Consider the following 14,630-nt stretch of genomic DNA (forward strand, 5'->3'; position numbering starts at 1 on the left):
TACTTACAGGAGCCCATAGAAATAAGAGACTCAGAGAAGTGCCCAAAGCAGGCAGCTTTTATACCTTCCAGACAACCAAACATTTGTGAAGAATTGACAAGAGCAAGGGGTTTGGACTTGGGGTAGCAAATTAGTGAAGAAGCAAGAAACGTTGTTCCCACAGCCTTCAGGGCCCTGAATTCCCTCTGGTGATAAGGACGCCTCTCTTTCTCCTGGTTCAGGGAGGGTTACCTTGCACAGGGGAGATTTATTTCCTGCCCTCAGGGTCAGAGTGTCCTCCTTGGATGCACTGGATGCATTGTAAGTCACTTGAATTCAAAATAATCACTACCTACACCACAGAGGCAGATTTGGGGGCGGCCTGCCCTGAACCCTCCCCTGCCGTTCCTGTGCAGAGGGCTTTGCCCACAGGCTCTGCTACGTCCCTCCCCCCTCCCCCTGCCCAGCCCATCCGCTCTGTAGCATGCATCAGTGCTTCATGCCTCTAACGGCGGAATGCTATTCCATTGCAAGGACACAGACACGCAACATTTTGCTTATCCACTCAGCTATTGGTGGGCTTTCAGGTTATTTCCACCTTCTGGGTGTCGCGAATAGAGCTGCTCTGAACCCCGCCTGGGATTTTCAATACCACAGGTAGCTCTGCTTCTGCGTGGTATGCACACCTGTGCTTTCTATGTCACGAGAGTCGTGATTTGTCATTCTCCCCAGCAACCGGGGTTTTCCTCTGGGGAGAATGTGAGCCCCACCTGGGAGGTGGCACTGGGAAGAGATGCAGTCTCATTTCACTGGATGACTGCTGGTGTCTTGAGTGTTTGGTTTTGGTTTTTTTTTTTTTTTTAGATTTTATTTATTTATTTGAGAAAAAGAGCACAAGCAGAGGGGAGCGGCAGGCAGGGGAGAAGCAGACTCCCCGTGGAGCAGAGAGCCCGATGCAATGCGGGGCTCGATCCCAGGACCCCGGGATCATGACCTGAGCCGAAGGCAGATGCTTAACCCACTGAGCCACCCAGGGGTCCCCTTGAGTGTCTTTTAATGCTCCCCCCTTAGTGCCAGGAGCTGTGCCAGGGGACGTCCATTTCTGTCCCCTGTAAGTGCTGAACATATTCTCAAGGCCTTTCTGGGTACATATTACACAGTCTTTGCCCTGATTTGCCTCTTACAAATACGGGATAAAAAGAAAGTGCAGTTGCGAGACTTTCTGGGTAATGGCTACCATTGTGTGAAACCACTCCCGTGGGATTAGAGCATTTGAAAGCTAAAGGCCTCCTGAACAGTCAGCTAGTGCTAGACCTTTGTCCCCGACATTTTACAAAGAAATAATGAGGCCCATGGAGGTTAGGTACCTCAATCTGGCAGGTGGCTCAGAGCAGGTACTCAAGCCTGGGCCTTTGGACTTGACTGCACTGGTGTTTCTCTCGCCCCGAAATTGCTTCCTCTGAGGGTTTTTCCTGCCCTACAGAGAGTCTTGCTAATAACATCAGCCCTCATTACTCGGCATTCAAAACCTTGTTACTTCTCCACGGCCAGCTGTGCTGTGGCAACCCCCCGGCCAATTGCAAACGTGCTCTGATCTCATACATTTACTTTGACGGAGAATGAGCAAGTGTTCTTTATCCCTCACCATCTTGGCAATTTCTCCTCTCGAAGTTTTTAAAGGAAGTTGCTTTTTTTTTGTCCTCTCCAGCTTTGTGGAGGTGTAGTTGATCTCTGGAACTTACTCGTCTTGTGTAACTATAATTTAATAATCCATTTGACTGGTTTTGTTTAAACAGAAGTCTAAGCAGAAGCAACATCAAAGTTGAAAGAGGGTAGGGGCCTGGCTGTCTCAGTCGGAAAAGCGTGCGATTCTTGATATTGGGGTGGTGAGTTCGAGCCCCACGTTGGGCATAGAGATTACTAAAAAACAAATAAACTTTTTTAAAACAGGTGAAAGAGGGTAATGGAAACCCATGCACCCTGCACCAAGATTCAACATTTGCTATATTTTATTTCCTTCTCTCTCTACTTTCTCCCCCTGAACCATTTGAAAATGCCTCAGACACCCTGAGACCTCTCCCTAAATTCTTCCGGCGTGTCTTTCCTAAGAATGAGAGCACTTTCCTCCACGACCACAGTGCCATGAGTACCTAAAAAAATTAACAGTCGTGATGCAAGAAATGCATCTTCAGGGGCACCTGGGTGGCTCCATCGCTTAAGCACCCAGCTCCTATCACGGCTCAGGTCATGATCGTGAGGTCGAGTCCCTCGTTGGGCTCTGTGCTGAGCAGGGAGCCTGCTTAAGATTCTCTCTCTCCCTCTGCCCCTGCCCCTCTACCTCTCTTAAAAAAAAAAAAAGAAAGAAACAAATACATCCTCAATATTAGGAGACTGGATGGTGAGGACCGCTTCAGTGGAAGCACCCTAGCTCGCAGCTTGAACCCGTAGGTAGAGGTTCTTAAAGAGAAACAGTTAAAAATCACTCACCAAGAGGTGTGTTTGCCCCAGGTGAACCTGACAACAAAGTAACTGTAGGCTTAGGCTCCTTGACTAGGGGTATAAAACTTGGAAACCATTTTTTTTTTTTTAGAGCGTTTGCTCATTGAGCAGGGAGGTGTACCCCCAGAGGGATGGGGTGCTGACAGTGTCCAGTCAAGGCTCAGGCGGTAGCGTGCAGAAGGAGCGTGGTGTCTCTGTCTCCTTAGGGCCAGTGCACTGGGGACCGCAGGGGGCGGAGTTCACTTATAAAGGCCCATACTCTACCTTGTGGCGTTCTTATTTAATTAGCTGCAACTAAGACCCTACTTCCATGGACTACTGTTGGCTAAGAACAATGATCTGGGCTGAGGTATAAGAACACGACCCATCTAATGTCGGTCTGGGGGCTGTGCCCTATTTCTGGGTGGGACAGTAGGGTTCTCAGCAATTCCATTTGCAGATGCAGAGAACCTAACAGTCTGTCGTCTTCTGAGTTGGCCCATCATGTGAATGAGCCAGTGAGGTACTGAGGCATTGACATTTTCATGTTCTTGCCTCTTACCTCCCCTGGGCCTTAAGTTTCTACCCTTCTTGGCCCTCTCGGGATGTACAGCCGTTGTTGGTATGGCTCTGCCTATGGCTCTTTCTTATAAGCAAGCCAGCCAGTTATGTCTTCCACGCCCCTGTGTCTTCAAATGCATCTTTAACACAACTCCCTCCACTTGTCTTCTTCCAGGCTTGGAGGTTTTTGTTTTTCTGAGCCCTGGGTAATAGAGATGGTCTTATACAAACGGAGGGCTTTAGGTTTTTAGAGACCTCAAAAGCATTCATCTTGAGAGGTCCAGCCCAGGGTCTAGTGAACACTGGAGATACTGTTGTGTGCTGGGGCTCAGCCAAGTCCCTTGGTCTAAGCCGATCTTATTCCCGAAACCTCCAGCTTTGCTCACGCACGCTAGAATCCAGCTGGGCCACTTGTCTGTTAGTGCCTGGCGTGGGTGGCTGGGCACCGGGCCACCGTCCTCCTTGGCGAGTCTGTTCATCTGCCTTTAGGGCCTGGACCTCATGAGGTGGAAGACACAGCCAGCAGAGGTTTAGACCAAATGGGACTCTCCTCTCAAAGCTGGAATGACCTGGTTCAGTGTGTGGGTGATTTAGACTCACAACGGCCCCAGGCATGCTGTCCTAGCTGTGTAGACCACACCTGCCTCTGGGGAGCAGGGGCTCCATTCAGCCCAGTCTGGCTGCCATCTTTCATCCAATTGTGCAGTGAAGCAGCCTTTCCTCCTGCTTGGGCAGGGAGGGGAGACCTCAGTGGGGTGTCCAGCATGAGCTCCTGAGCTCAGCATTCACAGACTCCTGTCTGTATCCGCAGCGGCTGACACACTCGGCAGGCAAACGCTCCGAGACCATTAGCCGAAGTCCCTTTACCTCCCCGTAACAGGGCACTCTTTGCACAGACATCCCACACTGTCACAGCTCACACTCTTCCCAGCCTTGATTCTGCGCCAGGCCTGGGTGTGCTTTGAATGACCTCAGTGTCACACACAAGGAAACTAAGGCTCAGAGAAGTTGAGTAACTTGTCCAAGACGGCGCAGCTCCTGAGTAACAGAGCTCACATCCCAAGCCAGCTCTGCTGACTCCAGAACCCGAGGTGCTCCTTACAGCCCCTGCAGACCGAATGTCTGAGTCCCTCCCATCAAGTTTACGTCTTAAAACGTGAACCCCAGGGTGATGGTGTTTGGAGAGGAGGCCTTTTGGAGGTGACTAGATGAGGGGGTTAGTGGCCTGATAAAGGGGGCCCCAGAGAGCTTTCTCACCCCTCCACCATGTGAAGACCTAGCAGGAAGACCTCATCCGTGAACCCAGAAGCAGCTGCCACCCGACACCAAATCTGCCGGCGCCTTGACCTTGGGCTTCTAGCCTCCAGAACGTGAGAAATAAGTGTGTGCTGTGTAAGCCTCCCCCTAGACCCCCAGTCCGTGGTATTTTGGTATAGCAGCCTGAACAGATTAAGATAACTTCCTGGTAGAGTTTAACTCCTTATCCTCCCAGAAAAAAATAGAATAAGGCAACCTTCTTGTATAAAAATGTTTATAGTTTTCCATAAAATTTTGACAAAATTGCCACGAATACAGTTTGGCTGAGTTAGTTAAACTCCCAAGGGCAGACTCCAGGCACACTTTAGGACCTGTGCCAAAGTGTGACTTACTTGCGCGCACATCACCATTTTGCCTTTCCAGGGATTAGAAGCTGCCATCCAAAGGTGTTCAGAGGACCACCTGTTGATGTCCTGGTTTCTCAAGATGGCACTCCGTCCTGTACTTATATGGGTATGTTATTTATCAGCAGCTAAGATTTTCTCTATGTGGTGTTAGGACTTCCACCTTCCTTTTCTCTTAGTTATCCACTGAGCTTGTTGGGGCATCATTTACCATGTAGTTTGGTTTCCCCCTCCTCTTGGGGCCGGGGCGGGGCGGGGCGGGGGTTCGACATACTGCAGCGGAACAGAAGGGCTAGTTCCGGGTGTCAGATGAGCGTGTGGAGCCGAAATCCCGAAGTAAGCCACAGAGTAGGGAAGCAGAAGTCTCCTAGCAGCGTTGTGCACATGGTAATAGAGACAAACAGATGGCTCCATGGTGAGGGGGGCCAGGCTGTGTAGTTTCCTCTGGTCGTGATGGACTCTGCTAAGTGTCCCTGTCCAGGCAAGGTGCATTCAGCATGAGTCACCCCCGTCAGGCAGCAGCCCAAAACAATCAGCATTACTAACCTTAAAATCTCACGGAGGCTTCTGGCACTCTGAGACCTGCCAGGAAAGGATCTGCTGAACAGGGAGCACCCAGAGAGCCAGAAAGGGGCCAGCCGCCACGCAAGATGGCCCCGGTGTCCTGCCAGCTGGGCGCACACCCTAGGCTCTGCCGGCCCCTCCAGGGAACCTGTGTTCCCATTTGGGAAGGAGAGAGAGGGAAACTGGGAATTTTCCATGTTCCTGCCCTGGGTGACTCAGAAGAAAGCCAGATCTGTTCCCAGCTTGTTTTACTACTTCTGCTGTCTCTCTGGGGGAGCCGTACAGATCAAAGGCTGGGAGAGCTCTGTCTGACCCCCCTCTACTTTCTGACTGAAAGTTCTCCCCACGATCTGTTTCCGTCTCTCATCTTCAGGCGCCCCCAACTGCCGGGGGCCCACCCGCTTACCTGTATGTGCCATCTCTCTGTCCTCGTTTTATTTTAGATGAAGATGCCACCACCCCTTGGTGGCCTGGAGACACATGGGGCTCAGGAGGCTCTGCTGGGAGGTTTTGGTCGTGCATCACTGCCTCTGTGGAATGCACCACAGATGCACAAGAACGCAGCAGGCTGGGAAAAGTCACACGAGAGAGGCCGGGCCTTTGGATATGCCGTCTTGAGGATGGGTTTGCAGACAAAACCGGGACCCCGTTGGCTCCAGCAAGTGACTCAGAGACACAGGACACTGTTCCTCTCCTCCTACGGACCAGGACTGGCTATTTCTCACCTAGGCCTAGAACCATCCAGGTTTTGGAAATGGCTTGCCATGTCCCCAGTGGGCACACAGAAGCCATTCACTCGCTGAGTAAATCAGAGGGGTCTCGGGAGGAACATCGGTTGGTTTATGTAGTCTCCCACCCTGTGTTGGCGAAGAGCTACGCGGGGACTCAGACCCTCCTTCTCGGGTTGAGGAGGCCGAAATGACTCAGCCATGTGTCATCCAGCGCGAGGGGACCTTGGGTCCTGTGTACATCCCTCCTGCCACCACCCTGGTCTGGGCCTCCACCGCCTCCTGCCTTTGCAAGTTCAACTGCCTCCGACCTGGTCTTTCTGAAATGTCTATCTCCTTGAGTTGCTCCCTTGCTTGATGGCTTCCCTGTTGCCCTCAGGATAGGTCCAAATTCCCGAGCCCGGGCTACTTACCTCCCTCCAGCACACAGACCCTGCAACGGCCCTAAATTATAGGCTCCCTGACTTCCCTACAAGCCCCTGCCTCTGGGCCACTCATAGGCTGTTCCTCTGCCCGGAACACGCACCCCCCACATCACCACCCTCAGTGCAGCTTCTACCTCACAGTTTCACGTTCGCCCGCTGACTCCGCTCCACGTTACCCCACGCCCTCTGACCCTGCTGGGCAGGGCATTTCTACACTCCGCTAGCATCCTATGCTTAACCCTGTTGGAGCACTTGCAGGGAATTTTCATCTCTTGCCTTTGAGCTCCAAAATGCTTTGAGCTCCTTAAGGGCAGGCCGAGGGGGCTGGATCCCTGTTATATGTGCATTCCCTGCACCTAGTGTGCTTGGCATTTGCTACACTGAGTGGGAAATGCCTTCATGATGTTTTGGAAGAAGTTGGCATCAGGTAGAAGACATAATTTTAGAAGGAAAAGGGAAGAAGCTATCCATTCCATGAGTTGCCCCCAAACTATTGCAGACATACAGACTCTAGCGATGGGGAGGTGTCCATGGTTCCCTCTCTTTGTGCATGTTGTCTTCCCAGCCAGCGTAGCGCCACTCTGAGGGCAGGCACACCTCTGAATTTTATTTTCTTTTTTAAAGATTTTATTTGAGAGAGAGAGAGCATGCATGTGAGCAAGCAGAGGGAGAAGCCGAGAGGGAGGGAGGAAACGAGAATCTGAAGCAGGCCCCACGCTGGGCACAGAGCCCGGCAGGGGGCTTGATCCCAGGACCCTGAGATTGAACCAAGAGTCAGACGCTTAACGGACTGCACCACCCAGGTGCCCCGCCTCTGAATTTTACATAATGAGGTTTATCACAGTAAGGCACAGATTGACAAATGTTTTTCTGTAAAGGAAGGGCCAGATAATAAATAAGGTGGGCTTCGCAGGCCCCACTGTCTCTGTCGCAGCTCCTCAGCTCTGCTGCTGTAGGGTGGGAACCGCCAGAGACCACCGACACAAACGGGCATGGCTGTGTCCCAGTAAAACTTGATTTACCAACACAGGTGTCAGCCACGCGCTGTCCACACCTGCAGTGATGACACACCTGGTCACGGGGGCCCGCTTCCAGTCCCTCCCATTCCCAGGTTGTCCCCGTGTGCTTTGCACAATGCCCAGGACGTACCAGACACTCGGCAGACAGTTGGTGGTTGGTTAAAAGTACATCGCATGAAACCATGCATCCAGTAGGACCCCAGGGACAGCTCACATATCGCTGCCCGTTCGATAGCCGATTTCTCCTTCATTCTCACAAACAGAACCCAAACTTTGTTCTGGCAGCAATGTACCTAGCTCCCCTACTTAGATATGCACTAAGTACGAGCAGTTAAAGCCAAGTACGGGTAACCCAATTTGCCAGCAGTTGGTCTGGTAGAGGGTGTGCGACTCAGTCCAACACACTTCCAGTCTGCACAGAGAGTTTGGTAAGGTGCTGCTCCCTCATGAAAGAAGTGAAGCTTTCCTTTCTGCCTCCTCCATTCTTGATTTGAATACCATTTTGAGAGGATGTGGTGTCCCGTGCTGTGGCAGCCACATTGCAGCCATGAGGGGAGGGCCCAAAGAATTCACAGAAATGCCAGCCCGAGCCCCAACTTCTCTGGGCTTCTGTACCAACCCTGGAAATGCTCATCTCCAGCTTCTTGGTAAGAGAGGTCATACCTGTCTGTGATGTTTATACCAAGCAAGTGTTCTTCACTTGCAGACTTCACAAATAATGCCCTATTTTTACTGTATCAATAAATGCTCACTCCTACAAAGAGAAGGCAGCTTAATACATTTCCTCCTTCTCTGGCTACCCAATCTTGAATCTTTCCCTGTTCACTCTCCAACCTAATGTGCAGAATCCCCGAGGAGAAGTTGTGTGGCAAAAACCTAGATACCAGGGAACCAGGGCCCGGACGAGCCCCAGCTGGGGAGAGCCATCTGTCTCCTCCCATCAGTCTCAGAGAAGTCCGACTCACGTAATCCCTCTGAGTTTAGATCCAAGAACTGGCTGAACCAAGTATGGCAGGAGCCATGGGGGAGGTGATAGAACATTCTCACACAAGAACAGTCAGGGAGGAAAACTCCAGTGCTCTCCTTTGAGTGAACTCACAAGCAGGCCCGGGAACCCACCATGTCCCCTTCCTCACCGGGCTGACAGCCACACCCCCAGGAGTCCCTAATCTGACAGCCCACATTGCAAAAGTCACCAGGCCACCTTCCGAAGGACTCTGCCCTCCGACGACGAGCTGGTCGTTACTTCGCGCCTGGTGTCCCCTGCAGCAGGCACCGGGCTCCTCACAGCCCCCCTGTGCAGCAGGGCTGATTAGCCCCATCCTGCGGACGGGATGGGGGCTGGCGCTCTCCACCAGGCCACCCATCCTGCACTGCCTCTCTGTTCACTCAGCATGCCACGTCTCTACAAGCCACAAGCGGGGAAACAGCCCAGACAGGGCAGCCTGGCTGTATTCTGTCACTAGGCACCTCCATTTCCCTCCCCTTCACAGAGAAAGCAGCCCCTGAGGCCAGGTAGTTTCTGCACCGCCACTTGGGGGAGTATGTAAGTATCGCCCCCATAAGCCAGCCCTTGATTGTTCCTAGTAAATGGGGAAGGGACGGTAAGCATCGTTGACATCAGTATTTCTTCAGTACCTACTATGTGCATAGCACTATGCTAGGTGCACAGAGGACATAAAAGGCACCCAGGATTTGGGGTCATGTTGGAACAGTATCATGCAATCCTCTCTACCAGACTCTGCAAGCCCACCGTGACCCTCTCTGACCTTACCCTGTAGGGGCAGCACTGTTCCGTTCTCATCCTAGAGCCGGGGGAATCAAGGCCCGAAGAACTGTGGTAACAAGGGAAGAGCAAGGCAAGCAGGTGACGACAGTATGTGGCCTCTCGGGGTGTATTGTGACGATCTAACGCGCTGGGTCTCAAAGTCTAGTTCCCAGACCAGCCGCATCAGCATCACCTGGGTTAGAAATGCAGGGTTTTGGGTGCCGGACCCACTGAATCAGGAACTCTGAGGCTGGAGCCCAAGATCTGTATCTGAACAAGCCTCCCAAGGGATTCTGATGCACACTCAAGTTTGGGAACCTCTAAGCAATGAGATATTTTACGCACAAACGGTTTAAGGGCTGCAAAGCTCTGTCAACAGGGTGTCTTGAAAGCCTTTTGTGAAAGGTTATTCAGGGACCTCTTTGTTGTTTTTTTTTTTTTTCCAATTAATATTCTATTTATTACAACTACAAATTGAAAACACAGTTCTTCCCTAAAACTTTGTGTTGAATTTATGACTCTCACTATTTTGCTTATAAAATTGACTATTTTACAATCACTTTTAAGGTGTTTTTTAAACTTTTTTTTTAGGATTTTATTTATTGAATTGAGACACAGAGATAGAGAGAGAGAGCATGAGCAGGGGGAGAGGCAGAGGGAGAGGGAGAAGCAGGCTCCCCCCTGAGCCAGGAGCACAATGCGGGGCTTGATCCCAGGACCCTAGGATCATGACCTGAGCCAAAGGCAGCTGATTAACCATCTGAGCCACCCAGGTGCCCCTTAAGGTGTTTTTTGTTGTTTTTTTTTTCAAAAAACAACAAACATTTAATTGATTTCCCCTAAATACTTTAAAAGCAGTAATGAATTGATATATTTCTTTTTTTTTAATTTTTTATTGTTATGTTAATCACCATATATTACATAATTTGTTTTGGTGTACTGTTCCATGATTCATTGTTTGTTCATAACACCCAGTGCTCCACGCAGAATGTGCCCTCCTCAATACCCATCACCAGGCTAACCCATCCCCCACCCCCCTCCCCTCTAGAACCCTCAGTTTGTTTTTCAGAGTCCATCGTCTCTCATGGTTCGTCTCCCCCTCTGACTTACTTCATTCTTCCTCTCCTGTTATCTTCTTCTTTTTCTTTTTTTCTTAAAATATGTTGCGTTATTTGTTTCAGAAGTACAGATCTGTGATTCAACAGTCTTCATTTCTTCTTAAGCACTTTTCAGAACCTTCCAAGTACTTCATGAATTCTTATGCATCCACTAAGTTGATCTCTAAAATATGGCAAATCTCGGTCCTCTTAAATAGCATACTGCTTGCAAACTTAGTAAAAGTCTCTTACGACTTTCAAAATGAAAATCTACCCAGTACAATTATGTGAATGTACTTAGCACCACTGAACCATGCACTTAAAAAATGGTTAAGATGGTCAATTTTATGTTAATGTGTATTTTACCACCTTTAGGAAAAAAAGTTCTGGCCATAATGGATTACTCAGTACATTTAAAAATGGGAATCACAAAGCCTTTCTGTTTGAGGATGCCAAATTCCCTTAAATGTTTCAAGCACTTAAAATACAAAATATACATAGGGGAGCCTGGCTGGCTCAGTCGGTAGAGCGCGCGACTCTTCAGCTCAGGGTCGTGAGTTCAAGCCCCACGGTGGGCATGGAGCCTACTTAAAATATACATAGATTACGTTCCAATATAATATAGGAGGAAAGCAAACACAAACAAACTAGGGCTTTGCTTTACTTCATCCTCTCTGTACCAAACAGTAACCCTTCTGGGGAGTAAAACCCCACCAAGAAAAATGCAATGCCATCCCCAGCAAGTTGGTGCTCCCCAGCAAGTGAAGGAGTCTGCAAAGTGCTCTTTGACCAGGAAGAAGGAATTGATTTTTTCCAGGGACTGAAGCTGAATCCTAATTGTAGTCACTCTGCTAACGTAAGATTCCAGGTCCCCTTCGCTCTCCACATGGGGTGGTGGCCTCAAAGCCTGGGTTCTCTGGGTCCAATGGCAGATACCCTAACTCACCCCCATTCGAATCTCCAGCACTTTTCCTCAGAGCTGCTGAACTGTGTGCTCTGTACGGCTTCCTCCTGTACTGAATTCTTCCCACCTGCCAGGTGGGAACTTTCAAGGCACCCTGCGGATTCTGCACCCTGGGCTCCTCCTGACGCTTATTCCTGTAGATTTCCAGAGAAGAAAGAGGGTGGCGTGAGTCAAGGGCAGCAGAGGAGGATTTTCCAGAAAGAATTGACAACTGGTCTTTGGAGAATGAGCCACCAGGAGAAGGAAAGCTCCCGAGGTGAGGGGAATGCATTCTAGTCTGATAAGTAAAATATCAGTTGGGCACTGTTTCCCCGCGCCGACCTTGTGAGCAGGGCTTTGTCCCCACCGAGTGCATCACATTGGAGCCCCCCTCTTCCATTCCATCAGCCTGGTGGAGGGGTAGCTACTAGCAAGGGACTGGCAAGGCTAGGAAGAGGGTGAGCAGCCCCTTGCTCACTGAGCGGGCCAGACTGGAGGGGGCTGGAGAAGGGGCTGCACTCTGGGGGTCCTGTCACCGTGCCCTATGCCTGACTCCCTCCGGCAGCCGGCAAGGGGCACTGGCCTTGCTGTGCATTCCAAGTGCGGTGTCCCCTCATAAATGTGGAAGACGCCTAGAGCAAGTCACCAGATGGTGTTTCACCACGCGAAGTGAGCTAGGACGTAATGCCCTGGGGGAGTGGGTGGTGAGGGGGAGCAGCCTCATTCTGATTCTCCTGGGCACCTGCTCCCGGGCGAGGGCATCAGCAGGACCTCCGCGTCCACCGAGGGAGATACTGACGCACACAAACGACCAACGCACGTCGCCCAGGGTCTGTACCGAAGCTGAAGTCCTGAAAGGTCTCTAGGAAGATGCGGAGGGATACGGGAACGTGCCAGGCTTAGACCATCGTGGAGGTCAGTTGGTCTTGCAGGGGGCCTGCCCTATCCCGGAAGCTAAAGAGGGTGCCCCCCCCCACAAAGTCCTCATGATCCTGAGCAGAGTGGATGTTACTATCATAAACCCATTCTATAGATGGAGAAGCTGAGGCTCAGTGAGGGGGTACTGAGTTGCCCAAGGTCTCAAGGGGAAAGAAACAGATGGGGAAATTCACCCCCCTCCCCCCCTCCCCCGCCACTAGACTTGGTTGTGTCTGATTCCCCCTCCTGCCCTAGGGGGCAGCAACACTTCATAACCGACTGTGTGCCTCAGACCCAGGTTCAAATCCGACTTCTGTTACTAACCGAGCAAGTGTGGGCAAGTCATGGAACCTGCAGGCAGGGGTCTCCGTTTCCTGTGTGGGAAGGGGAGGGACAGTCCCTCCTTCCAGGAGCAACACAGACCCTCCAAGGGCTTCCCCTGTGCCGCTCTTAGCGCTCTGTGTGTTCCGGTTCTTGTCACCTGCACACCAGCCCTGCCTCCTGGTTTCACAGATGTAGACTCGGAGGCAAAGGGAAGCGAAGTGACTTTCCCAGGTCACATGACCCGTGTGAGCAGCAGAGGCAGGATTGGAACCCAGGTCATCGGGCTGACCAGAACTGCCTCCGACTGGTTCAGCGCTTCCCTAGCGCCCAGCCGGACACACAGCGTCCCCCCTCGGTTAGCCCTTAGTACTGACGGGGTAGCTCCAGGGCTGCACAGACGTGGGAGCTAGCCTTCCCGATACGCGCACGGTATTTACAAGGTTCGCCGCGTGGGGGTGGTAAGTACTTAACCGGTGGTGGCCCGGCACACTACAAGTTTCTAAGTTATTTATAAGAAGGCAGCTGAAGTCTAGAGACTTCTAACGGGCGGAGGTGTGTTCTCCAGACTAAGAATAGCTGACAGGAGAAGCTTTCTGGTGACATCAGAGCACAGCAGCAGCTTGGGGGGGGGGGAGGCTGTGGTTTTCTCCAGCTTAGCAACAACTGCCGCGTGCAGGCTCACCCGCTTCTCCAGAGGGGGCTGGACGAAGGGGTTGGAAAGGGGCCTGGTGACTCCGGAGGTAAGCAGGGTTTCCATCGGCCTGGGGGTTTGTAATGTGTCCCTCTCGCCCCTCCCTCACCATCCTGCTGTTTGTGGGAAGCTGGCCCTCTGGCCCGACCAGCAGGATGGGGGCAAAGAGCAGGGGGCAGCAAGGGAGGGCACAGGGCAGGTCCCCAGCCGGTCCTGGGATTTGGACCCCAGGCTCCTCTCTCCTGCTCACTCCTGCCTCTCCGTCCTCCCAGGGGGTTTCTAACATGAGCGGACCCCCAGGCCCCCACCCCTGCGCACTGCACCAGACGCATCTTCTCAATGCACACCTGAGCTTGCAACTTACTCTGAGCCCCAGCAGGGTGACCAATGACTTTTTCTGAAGTCAAAATAAATTCTGGAGATAGACTACAAAGATTAAGCCGACCCAAGTTGAAATTGTGGTTCCCCCTCCAGCAGCTGTGAGATTTTACTGGACGTATTGGAGGGCTTGGGGGAGTTGGGGGCAAGGAAGGAGAAGGGAACAGTTTAAACAAGACTTTAGACACTTTCAAATTGTGCCTGGCCATTTGCAAGTTCTCAGGAAGGGCCCTCCTGGTGTTCCCAGTTTGGGCTGATACATACTTACTGCACAGGATTGTGTGTGGGAAGCTGTCCCTACCATACTTTATGGTCCTTAGGGGATTTTCAAGGGTGACTGTGGCTGCGTGTGACTCTGATCTTGCACCCTGGCTCCATGCAACTTAGCCCCCAAGCCTCAGTTTCCCCTTCGCCACTGTGGTTCTGCTTTCTGACAACCAGTAGGAGTCTGACAAGTCATCTTTTTAAAACTCATCACATCTGACTTTCAGAGAGCCCACAGTGTTCACCCACACACTTTGTCTTCAAGGAAGGACAAAGGGAGATTTTCTTTTTTCTTTCCTTTCCTCCTCCTCCTCCTTCTTCTCCTCCCTTCTCCTTCTTCTTCTTCTTCTTTTTTTTTTTTTAACAGAGGAAACACTAAATAAAGCCAGAGAAGAGAAGCTACTTGCCCAAGGTCACACTGACCTTCTCCCCAGATTCCGAGCGCTCCCTTTACCAGGACTGTCCCTACAGTACAAACCCCACATGCTCCCCCAGTGGAAAGATGGGAGGCCACCTGTGAGCCGTCCTGGGTGCTCTGGTCACACAGCCCTCACAGCTGATGTGCCACTCAAGTCTCTGGGATACGGGGTTAATGAGCCACATCTCAGCACAGCTGCCAAGCGGCTGGTCCAAAGTCATACTACCAGAACTCGCCAAGAAAATACTAGCACATGCGCACCCATGCACCGGTGTACCCAGTGGCAGAGGAATCCCACCAGTGCGTTGACGTGATTTGTGATTCTCCACCCTGGTGGCACCTTACCAAAAACATCAACACCAAGGGTCCCACCCCCAGAGTTTCTGGTTCCGATCACCTGGGATGGAGCCTGCC

General features: G+C 51.5%; 1 long non-coding RNA gene across 1 annotated transcript; it reads left to right on the plus strand.

Annotated features, from left to right (window-relative positions):
• Positions 1-4,498: 4,498 nt before the first annotated feature.
• LOC141370637 (uncharacterized) lies at positions 4,499-7,320 on the plus strand. Its single transcript, XR_012374842.1, has 2 exons — positions 4,499-4,788; positions 5,687-7,320. It is a non-coding gene; the product is annotated as an uncharacterized lncRNA (long non-coding RNA).
• Positions 7,321-14,630: the final 7,310 nt, after the last annotated feature.

The sequence above is a fragment of the Callorhinus ursinus genome, unplaced genomic scaffold (assembly GCF_003265705.2).
Source record: "Callorhinus ursinus isolate GAN/ISIS: 27379988/994484 unplaced genomic scaffold, GSC_fseal_2.0 scaffold41, whole genome shotgun sequence".
Lineage (NCBI taxonomy): Eukaryota > Metazoa > Chordata > Mammalia > Carnivora > Otariidae > Callorhinus > Callorhinus ursinus.